Source organism: Canis lupus, chromosome 4, assembly GCF_011100685.1.
Source record: "Canis lupus familiaris isolate Mischka breed German Shepherd chromosome 4, alternate assembly UU_Cfam_GSD_1.0, whole genome shotgun sequence".
NCBI lineage: Eukaryota > Metazoa > Chordata > Mammalia > Carnivora > Canidae > Canis > Canis lupus.
The window spans coordinates 73,593,995-73,606,280 of NC_049225.1; positions in this window are offsets into that span (position 1 = coordinate 73,593,995).

Genomic DNA, 12,286 nt, shown 5'->3' on the forward strand with positions numbered 1-12,286 from the left:
CCTTGTGTCTTTTGTTTGGAGCATTTAATCCCTTTACATTTAGAGTGATTATTGCAAGATATGAAATTAGTGCCATTGTGTTACCTATAGAGCTAGTGTTTCTAGTAATGTTCTCTGTTCCTTTCTAGTCTTTGTTGCTTTTGGCCTTTCTTTTCCACTCAAAGAGTCCCCCTTAATATTTCTTGCAGGGCTGATTCTGTGGTCACAAACTCCTTTCGTTTTTGTTTGCCTGGGAAACTCTATCTCTTCTATTCTGAAAAACAGCCTTGTTGGATAAAATGTTCTTGGCTGCATATTTTTGCCATTCAGTGCATTGAATATATCTTATCATTCTCTTCTGGCTGTCAAGTTTCTGTGGACAGATCTGCTGCAAACCTGATCTATCTTCCCCTGTAAGTTAAGGACTTTTTTTCCTCTTGCTGTTTTTAAGATTCTTTTCTTGTCTGTGTATTTTGTGAATTTGACTATGATATGCTTTGGTGATGGCTGGCTTTGTTGAATTTAATGGAAGTTCTCTGTGCTTCTTGGATTTTGATGTCTGTGTCCTTCCTCAGATTAGTGAAGTTTTCAACTATCATTTGTTTGAGTAAACCTTCTGGTCCTTTTTCTCTCTCTTCATCTTCAACTCCCATGTCACAAATGTTATTCCATTTTAATGAGTAGCTGAGTTTCCTAAGTCTACTTTTGTGATCTATTACCCTTGGTTCCCTCTTCTTTTCAGCTTCATTATTTTCATTATTTTATTTTCTATATCATTAATTCATTCCTCTGCTTCATCATTCTTGTTGTTATGAAACTCATTCAGGTTTGCATCTCCACTGTAATATTTTTAATTTTGAATTGACTATATTTTTAGCTCTTTCATCTCGGCAATAAAGGATTCTTTAGTATATTCTATGTTTTTTTTTATCAAGCCCAGCTAGTCTCCTTATAATTGTTGTTTTAAATTCTAGTCTAGATATCTTACTTATATCTATATGGATTAAATCCCTAACCATCATTTCTTCCTGTTCTTTCTTTTGGAGTGAATTCCTCTGTCTTGTCATTTTAGAGATCAAATAAATTAATTAATTAATTAAAGAAAACAAAGTAAAGTTAAATTTAAAAATTAAAGAAAAAAATAACTGAATAAACGAAGCTAGATCCTAGGTGTGATTTGGTCTGCTTAGGAGAATCTTGATAGGAAAAAAAGGATAAATATTTTAAAAATAAACTTTAAAAATTGCTCATTCTGTATCCAAACACAAAAACAACAAAAAATCAACCATCCAAACAAACAAAGAAACCCAAAGGAAGCTAAATACTATTTCCCCTAGAGTTGAAGCTTTTGTAGCACTCCATGATCAGTAGAGTTGGTGTGTGCAAGGGTTTTGTGCTGGTTTTCAGGAGGCGTGCCTTGCTACTCTGATTCTCAGGTGGACTTACCCTAGTGGAGATGTGCTTGCAGAGCGCAGGGGGCCTGGCTTGTTGTAGTGGCTCCATTCCCCACTTTGTAACACAGGTTAGCTCACTGAGGTGGATCAATGCTGGTGGTCAAGGAGTAAAAATGGCTTTGCCCTGCTGTCTCATTTCTAGAGTGGGAAGTTTGTGTCCACCACTCTTCAGGAAGCCTTCACAGATATAAAAACAATCACTTTTTCTGTGTCCCCAGCTTCCATCAGATCCCCACCTTCACCCTGTCCTTATATAAGCTGTCCACCTGCCAGTTGGCACAGAATTCCTGTATTTTATCTCAGGCATGCTGAGATAAAATCAGAGATCCTCCAACAAGTGGACCTATACTGATCCTCTGGGGGAGGGTCTTGTGCTACAGCCAGTGTTGGCTTTTCCCAGAAAATAGTTGCATGATTGTGCAGTGGTTTGGAGTTAATGGGAAATCACAACAGCCCCACAAGGGTTTGCTGCCTTCAGGCAGAGTCTTTGTTCTTATGCTGGTGAATGGGGCAGCTCAAGGGTGCTCAGAGTCTTTTGCCCAAGGAAAGGCCATATCTCCTCTACCAATCACACTAAACTGGGGAACTACTTCTCCCTGAGTGACCCAGAGGATCCTTAGACTGTGCTGCTTGCTCCTGGGGCTCTATCCTGCTTCTCCATTGGGGCTCCACCAGGCATGACCCTGGCTATGGCTCTGACCTCTGAAACTTCAGACTCTGTGCTCTGCTGTTTATAAAAAACTAGTGATATTGAAAGCTCTCCTTTTTCCCAGTCAATGGTTTGGGGGAACAGTTTTCTTGTGCAGTCCCCTGCATGTGTTTTCACTCTTTTTTCCCCCACTTTTTCTCTTTCCCTCTCATTCTCTCTCCCTACTCTCTCTGTGATCAGGGCTCCCTGCCCTCCACAGTGCTCATGGCTCCTTTCTCCCACAAATCAACTTTCTGCAGTTCTTACCTTCCAGAGGTCATTTTTTTTCCTGTTTGTAGACATGCAACTTTGCTCTCTAAGGCTTCCAATCAATTTATTGGGTGTTCAGAATGATTCTATATTTATCTAACTGTGTTTGAGGAAAGAGGCAAGCGTAGGATCACCCTACTCCTCCACATCTTAACCCTAAATGGCTTGTGTGCTATGTCTTATGTCTCACCAAGGAGAATCCCTCCCAGTCTATGGATCAACCTGGATCTTTCTGCAGTACTGATTGGTTACACTTCCAGGAAATAGTAACAGATCTAGAGTCCTGAATTCCCAATTGACTTTCACATTCTTAAGGCATTGGGAAGGGGACAACATGTGACTGTCTCTCTGGTGCCTTTTTAACCCATACAGATTAATGCCTTGTCAGGGAAGGAGGCCTGGACAATTACTGCCTGGTGGCAGTTCAGTCTTTGGCTGGAATAGGAAGTTATAGAAGATCAAAGACTCTGTTTCTCCTAATTGCATTGATGATGGCCTCCACCACTTTGTTTTGGGGACTCCTTGTCTACTGGATGGATGGTACTTCATTCCCACAGGAGGAGGAGAAGAATACAGAGTTATTTGCCAAGGAAGACTAAATGTTTATATCTAATTGGCATCTGAATCCCTTAGGGCTCCAACTTTTGCAGACTCATCTTAACAAACCATCATAAACAGTATACTACCTATCAACACTCTTCTAAAAAAATGAATACAGATAAAAAAGGAAGATGAGAGAAATAAACTGTCTTTGTCCTATTCTATGGTTACAACTTTCCTTCAGGAAGGAAACTTCTTAGAAAGGAAGGAAGTGGATAGCAGATGTTTTGGATGTCTATATGACCAGATATCTCAGTCCTTTTCAATTTACCATAGAAATAAACATTTTGGGTAATAGTAACTGAACATATTAGATTACTTATTTGTGTAGGTCTAATAGCTTTGCCATTGAAGTAAAAAAAATCCATTCTGTATTTTACAAGGGGAAAAATTTAAAAACCTGCATTCTGGTCTATTTCTGAAATGGTTAAAGCATTGCCCTGGACTATAAAACCAGAACCATGGTTTGGAAACAATCTTACAGATTATCTGAAAATCTTCAAAACAAAATGCAAGTGTGGCCATATTTTTTTAAGCTGATTTGCAGTACATGTATTTTAGGTGTCTGTCTGATTGCACTCAGATGTGGGTAAGCAGCGGGGAGGAAAAAATAATGTTTCTTTACTCTGTGGATAAAAAGACTTCAAATTACGTGCATCTCACATACTTTGGTAATCTGCCCCACATTCTGTACCATGATGTGGGCTAGATACTGCTAATTTGATGTTTATTTCTTTGGGGGAAAACAAGCTTTGAAGAGTGTGCTCTTACAAATAGGCGGCAATTTCTGAACTGTGTGAAGAGAAACTGGTGATAACTCTCAATGAAGACCTCAGGGAGATTTAATCACACTTATGGTGGCTACCCTTATGAGCAATTGATTTTGGGAATCCCAAATTATGTTCTCCCTGGCCACTATTGACACATCAATCTTCACTATTTTTTTTCTCTTGAAAGCAACTAAATGAAGAGATACCATGTAGGCACCAAAACTGAGAACTTTCAAATATTCATACTAAAAGTCTTCTCAAGGAAGTTTAGAGAGTGGGACCATGTTCTGAGAACATTGAAGTCTCATATATCTTTTTTAAAGATTTTATTTATTCATGAGAGACACAGAGAAAGAGAGACACAGAGAGAGAGAGAGAGAGACAGAGACAGAGACGCAGGCAGAGGGAGGAGCAGTTTCCACACAGGGAGCCCGACATGGGACTCGATTCCGGGTCTCCAGGATCACACCCTGGACTGAAAGCAGCGCTAAACCACTGAACCACCGAGGCTGCCCGAAGTCTCATATTTTATCTTCAAATGAGTATGTAATTTGTTCTTGATGCCATACATAGGTATTTAATATAAAAATAAGATTTTTCCAATATTTTATGTATTAGCATATTCACACACATAATTTTATATAAATATAATAATTTATACATGCTATTTTAATACCATTTTCTTCATTTTCTTTTTCATTTGTCCCTTTTCATTCACAATCATGTCCTAACTCCTAAATCCATAACTTACTGTGTATCTTCTCATATTTTTATTTGCTCATAGAATCATATATAACATATACACGTCAATGTGTATACACACTACACACATGTATGTGAATACACTATAGAATACATATATTACATACATGTATAAGCAAACACATATGCTTTTAGTTTTTGTCTTTTATTTTGCAAAAAATAGGATCATTTAATACATACTTCACTGAATTTGGCTTTACTCATTCAACAATACCTGGTGGAAATTTCTTTAAAGCTACTAGTTACCTTCTGAAGCTTTTCTCTCTGTCCTTTTTTTTTTTTTTTTTTTTTTTTTTTAATGACTGAGCAATGCTTCATGATATGGATATATCACAGTTAACTCAATCATTTCCTATAAGTGGGCTTTCCTTCATGTGTTTCCAGGGCAATAAATGAATGAATATTTACATATATACACACATACATATAATAATAAGTGTATAGATACATATATATAATAATGAACAATGCTTTCCTCTGGGTTAGAATGGGATTGCTGTGTTGGAGACTTCATGATTTTTAATTTTAGCAGTGTTGTAAGATTGCTTTCTGAAAAATCATGTGTTAATTCACATTTTTACCTCCTTAGTTCACATTAGAGTAAATACAAGGTTCTAAATACCTGCTATTCGGTGTGTGACCCACGATGGACCAAGAGCCTTGGCATCATCACCTGGGGAGCTTGTCAGAAATGCAGAATCCTAGTCCTACTCAAGATTTACTGAATCAAAATCAGTATCTTAAGGAAATCCCCAGATGATTCATACATACTTTACCATCTGAAAATCACAGTTTTAAATCATTTGCAATCTGTGTTAAATTAGAATGGGGTGTATTTAAAATATCTTCTCCGGAAGGATAATTAAGAAATTAGTAATAGTAGTTGACTCTTGGATGTAGCCCTGGTGGGACGGGCAGACAGGAATGGGAAAGGAAACTTACTTTTCACCATATATCTGTGTAACCTTTGAACTTCTCTATGTGTGTGTATTATTTATTTGGACAAATTTTAAGAGCAACTTCTTGCAAATATAGCAATTACTTTCCCCCCTCAAATCTCTAGGGAGATGGTGGCTCTGTGGCTCCATGGGTCCTCCATACACATGACTGCTGACTTTGTCATGCTAGTGTACTCTGGCTTAAGAAGTGCGGTGGGAAAGGAAAATTCTCCAAGCCACATGGCTTACTTTTTGAGGATATGAGAATGTAATGATGTCACTGGGGGTTTATCTGCCAAGTGAGCATTTGACGGAGGAGGTAGAATGAGTCACTCACATGAGGTACCTTCACGCTCTTCCTGCAAATCCCCCCATTCAAACTATGATAATAATCTGGGTGTGAAGTTGGCAATAATATCTGATTTCTCAATAGCCAAATGCTGCATTAAGAATGTTACAACTGATTCAACTTCTTGAGCTATTAGGGTTCTCAGGTTTCTTGTGAGTCAGAGAACATCAAAGTTTCAGGGTCTACACTGGATATGCGGACATATCCAGTTGAAGAGGGGTAGGCAGCTCCATCTCCTAAGGTCAGACATGGAGTGTCCCCACCACCCTGATGCTTCCTGGAAATCTTCCCAGGACAGGAATCCCCTTCTACCTCAGTGATCCATTGGACATACAACTGATTCTAGAAAACACCGCAGGCAAAAGATAAAATATATGGAAATCTTACAAAGGCTCTGAAGATTAAAATACACAAATCTTTTCAATTTGGTTTCTCCAGTGTCACTACCTATGGGTAGTGACTTTACGTTACAATAATTTCAACTTCTCTGGCCCCTGAACCTACCCACTCTCTCGGGACCACTAGACTCCTGAAAAATGTTGCCCAAGCATTTGAGGGGGGTGATCTTTGAGAAGACTGAAATGGTTCTTATATGTGCTCACAAACAAATGAGGCTGCCCCGCAAAGAATCTGTCATTTCTTACTTTTCACTGGGTTTGCCTCTTTCCTCTGGGCATCACCACTCCTGCCAGGAATTCTTTTTCTTCTGCAGAGTATCTTTCTCCTAAGGGGCATCTGTCTCCAGCTGCATCTGGGACACTGGAGTCCTAGGGTGTGTGTGGAGGGGTCGGGGAGGGGATTGAGGCCCCATGGCATTCTGGATGGGAGAAAAAAATGTTGTCTTCTTTTAGTTTCATTCTCTTTTAGAGACTCCATGTCCCAGGGTTTTAGTGAAACTGTTCTTTTAGCGTTTGCTGTCTCTAGTGTGGGAATGGAGATCTGTTGTATCCTGTGCAGGAAAGAGCAGCACACGTTGCCTCACAGGAAAGTTGAAGGAGAGGAGATTGTTTTTCATTCATAGGTGCCATGATGCCCCCAGAACTGCTGCCCACATGTAGCTCAGCTATGAGGTTGTTTGGTACTCGTGAGTGGGTGGGGACAGAGATGCGGAACCAGAGGATGAAAGGAGAACCAGGGGAGGGCCTTCACCCAGAGCACCCCTATAATCAGTAACAAGGTTTCCAAAAGATATACTTATTTTCATAATTATTCTTTCCCCAAAGAATAAAAGGGATGTGATTGTAGCAATAAGAGGGACAGGATCGGCATGGGGAATAATATATCTTCTTACCATGTTCTTCTGTCTCTGGGAATTTCTTTGAGAAGGGAGAAACTTATAAAGTGCGTCCACAGCCAACTGGAAATAGATCCACCAGCTGTGGCTTCCGGAACAATAGTTTGATCATAACTGATATGTGAGTTGCTAGTAATCACCACTTCAGTGGTCTTGCCCTGTTCTTAGTCACAGGGGGAGGGATGAATACAGGAAGTTGTGCTGACTTTTCCATTTCAACTTAGCCTTGGAGATAAAATTGAGAGTTAGGAAGAAAGTTGCATTGCTAGACAACCACCTAAGGCAAAGGAACATGTGGGCAAATGCATTTACAGGCTGTATGATGTGTTTTTGTGCTTAATACTAGACCTGTCCAAGGCTACCACCTCCAGGCTTCTTTAAGGCTCAGCCTCATCCCATGCATGTGTTTAATATCTCTTTTCTACTCAACTGTGTCTAGCATGGGTGAGAGATGCAGGCAATAAGACAATAGGTTGTAGAGGGGGTTGTACCCTGGTCTTGGTTGAGCTGTGCACCCCTGGCCTCCTGGTAAGGGGCTCAAATGCTGGGAAGCCAAGGAGTTGCATGATAGCTGGAGAACTTTGGCCTTCCTTCTTCAGACTATTTTTTCATTCACATGGTTTGAGTGTCCAGATATGCTGAGTGAAGCATACAAAGTCTGCTGTAGATGACTGGGCAGTTTGTGCATTGCAAAAATGCAACCATTTGAGAGGAAGATGGGGGCTGAACTTTATGCCCTGATATGTTGTGTCCTGCCATGTATTATATGAGTCTAAAGGAAGGGATGTCTCCCAGAGAGTGCCTTGTGGGGAGTCACACAAAGATGCTATATGAGCTAGTTGTGGCCCTGTACACACGGTACTGTGAAGCATTGGGTTTGGTGGCCTCTACTCTTGCTGCTACAACCACTCTGTGACTTGCTGTGAATGACCTACTTTGGGATACCTGACAATGGAAAATGGATCAGCAATGGACCACATATAAGGCCCACAAATATAATCATTTGGTTTACACAGAACTGGCTCTCACAATGTTTTAAAATATTTGAATGAAAAAAATATTTGAAAGAGTTGTCAATATTTCCAATTTAAGAGATTTTGCATGTGGATCAGAATTTCAGGCTTCAGCCACCTGGGTGGTTCAATTGATTAAGCGTCTGTCTTCAGCTCAGGTTGTGATCTGGTGTCCTGGGATTGGGCCTCATGTTAGGCTCTCTGCTCAGGGGGGAGCCTGCTTCCCCCTCTCCCTCTGCTACTCCCCTTGCTTGTGTACTCTCTCTCTCTCTCTCTGTCAAATAAATAAATAAATAAATAAACAAATAAATATTCTTAAAGAAAAAAAAAAAAAAAAAGAATTCCAGACTTCTCCCAGTACTACTGGGTAGCACTTGGTAGCAGCCAGTTAGTGTGTGACTCATCATGCATGCCTTGTGGCCTCTCTGCCACTGACAATGAAGGTTAATTGTGTTTGTCATGATGCATATGCTCTGTTTTCCTATAGTAGAACTAAAAGTGAAATCTTCCCTGTGCTCTCTTAAAAGTGGGAAAATTAAAAATAGACTGAGAAGTCATGCTTTTAAGAAATCAGACATGCAACCACAGTTTTCAAATGCTAGTCCCTCTGGCATTGTGTTTGCAGCCTGTGTTCTCATGTCAAATGGTCTCAGAATCATGCAGTCAAGGAAACTGGAGAAGTTCAGTTAGAGCACATGTCCATTAAATTAACCTGTGACTGACAGAAGAAACTTGATTTATCATGATGGCTTTGCAGGAGAGGGCTTCGCAGGGGAAAAGTGTTCTGGAGACTCATCTGTCTCACTATACTCTGTCCAAAGTATTTGTCAAGAGAAAGGGTTTAGACCCTTCCCACTGAGCGGGGGGCTAGATGGTGAATGGACCACATGCGTTAGTTCAAGGGTCAAAAAGAGAGATGTTGTGATCAGATTTATGAAGATCTGAATAAAGGGGAGGAAGGAGAGTGAAATTAGCAATTCAGCCAAGGCAAGCCAGGAGGCCACAAAAAGTCAGGTATGTAGGTGAGTGGAGTCATTTTCCATAGACCAAGAACCCTGATTGCAAAATTCTGTCAGCAGGGAGGCAATGCTCAAAGGGCAGAGGGTTCAAGAAACCAGTCCTTGGCTGAGGGGAGCTCCTGGGGACTTAAACACATGGCTATACCTTGCGATGTCTCTACCTGAACCACCCTTGGAGGGTTGAGCATAAAGACTGGGGAAGCAGATCACTTCCCTCCCTGGTTGGAATCCTAGACCCTCAGCAGCTATGTGGGTTAGGTGAGCTGCTTAACCTTCACACCTCAGCAGTGAGAGTAGCAATATACCTACCTTATGAGTTCTCTCTAGATGAGAATGAAATGAGTTAATTCTTAGAAAGTGCTTATAGTGGTTGGCACATGTCAAATACCCAAGAAGTATTTATTACTACCTGCTTGCTACCTTAGGGAAATGCAGTGTTTAGAAACATGGTTATCAGCTTGGAGGAAATTGCTCTCTGCAAGAAATAACAGCTGCAAGGTTTTACAAGTGGTACTTTAGCATTGTAAAAGAACTTTCCAAATAATCCCGCTGGCACGATGGGTAAACTTTGCGAAGGGCCCCTGAGTTCAGGAAAAAATGGTCACAGTTTCCTGCAGCATGAGCAAGCTAAGTGATGTTTTCCAATGCACTCTTCCTGTAGACACTTTTGCAAGGAGGCTGGTGGGAAAGGCTCTCCTTGATTTACAGGGACTGTACCATGAAATGGGCTCAAACAGTGAAACTAGTGGGAGAGGAGTAAGCCTTCGAGCGCATAGTAAGGTCTGCCGCGTGCGAGAAGGATGTTGTGGTTTCAGCCTGGTTTGTGGGGGCACAGCAAGGTGAGGCTGTTTCAGACAGTGCTCAGTGTCACTGTCTCTTTGTGGTTAGCATGAAGTGAGCAAAGACACAACAGCAGTTGCTTGGAGCTCAAGCGCTCATGGCGCTGCTTTGAGCCCAGGGTGGCCCCTTTGGGACATCTCTTTCCAGATTTGTTTTGACACAGGCTTAAAAAACAAAATTTCACTCCATTCTTATGCTAAGAATCTGAGAGTGAATGTGCTCATCGATTTATTTATCCCTAGCTTAACAGGATCTTTGGTGATGCCTCCAGGAACAGAGGATGCCCTCCTAAGTCTGTCAGAGAACATGAGAACTACTGCAGGCGGAGCTACTCCAACAGGCAACATAAATTCATTATTAAGTCAAATATGCCAGTAAAATAGGAGAGAAGACAGAAGAAGTTGCAAACGGTGTTGGGGCACAGTTAGGGCCCTTTGTTTAGAGGGCTAAGGTGTGGGGGAGGAGCTCAGGCAGAGCCCAGACAGTGGGGTCTGCTGGGCTGACCCATTCAGGTTTAGACCAGGCCCCATGTCCTCAGAGTGGACATGTCCTGATCACGGTGGAATTCTTGGTTCTCATTAGCTTGCATGAGTCAACCAGCCTCTAGGAGATGTACCCTGATGTCACTCAGCCTGTCTTCTCCAGAGCTGCAGGAAGCCATCTGGGGAGGAGGAAAGTGACCCTCTTACCACCTCCATACACATACTCTCACACACAAATAATCCTAAAAAGACAAAATCAATTCTCTCAATAGATCTGATGCAAGGGGTGAAAAAGATTATAGGAACATCTTTATTCTAAAAAGTTGCTCTCATCTTTTAGAATTTCTGGTAAAAGGAAACATCCCTCTTCATTCATTACTCTGTACTGTATTTGTTATCTGTAAGTATCAGAGGCTATGTTGAGTGAAGCTATATGAAGCTGAGAGTGAGAAAAAGATGATGAGTATAGAAAGAGTCAGATTCTAAGTAATATTCTAAGAGATGTGGAATTTTTTGACAGCAAGGATTCAGAGGGAACTTTTAAGCAAAAATGTGACATGCTTAAGCAGAGTTTCAGGAAGATTATTTTAAGAGTAGTGCGGAGGCTGGATTGGGGCAGAAAAAGGGAAGATGTAGAAGGCCCAGAAAGTAGGGGGTCAATTGAGAGCTAAAAGAGCCTAGAAGAAAGATTTTGAGGGTTCTTGAAATAAGCTGGGGATGGTGGGAACTGAAAGGGGAAGACAGATATGAGAGATATTTATAGGGGGTAATAAGACTCCAACTTGAAGGGGGAGAGACAGCCAGGAGGCAAGGACCTGGTACAAATTCTGAGTGTCAAAGACCGGGAGAATGGAAAGTGTTGCCATTAGTGGAGAATTAGGAGTTAGAAAGAGGAGCTGTTCTCAAAGAAGCTCAGAGATGGATAGGGCATCCTGCCAAATGCCCCATCCAATGTCTGTATCCCACCTGCACCCATTGTAATCCTCCTTTAGGGAGCCCTCGGCTGGCTCGGACAGAGTTAACAGCTAAGTGGCTGGAGTATGGCATTGGGCTCTATGGGTAGGGCTTCTGGTGCAAGGAAATAGAGGGTGCTCAAACTGTGGCACAAGCCTAATCAAAGTGCTCTAAAGAAAAGTGAGATCCATACATAAGGAAGACCAAGCTGGAGAGGCCCTTTGAGGAGATGGAAGTTGAGGTAGCAGAGCTGAGAAGCTGATTCAATAGAGACAAGAATTGCAGTAGGAGTAGGACCAGGGGTAAAGCTCTGGACTCTTGTCATGGCCACCAAATGTTTTGCCACTTGGTACTTGCCTTTGTCAGGATTCTTCTAGTAACTGGGAGCTTGCAGCTTCTGAAAACTGGATGGTGCAACATTCCCACTAGTGTTGGTTTATTCCTGGGGACTGCAGAGAGTACTCCTCTGTCCCTTAATGTGGAAGCTTCTCTACTCAGCCTAAGGCAAAGGGGCTTGAATTTTCTCACTTCTGAATAAAAAAAATCAGTTTCTCTGCATATATAAACTCTGCATATATTGAAGCGTGTGACCGTGAACTGCACGCAGAATTGCTGCCTGAGGTCTGGCCACCACAGATCAGAGGAAAGTCAGCATCTTCCTTACAACCACTAATTCTCTGAGGGCATTGGATTCTTTAGGGGCCACATTGCACAGCAAACTAGTCAAATTGCTCTGAATAAAACCCTTAGTTTTTTTTTTTAAAGGATTTTATTTATTTATTCATGAGAGAGAGAGAGAGAGAGAGAGAGGGGCAGAGACATAGGCAGAGGGAGAAGCTGGCTTGCTGCAGGAAGCCCAATGTAGGACTCGATC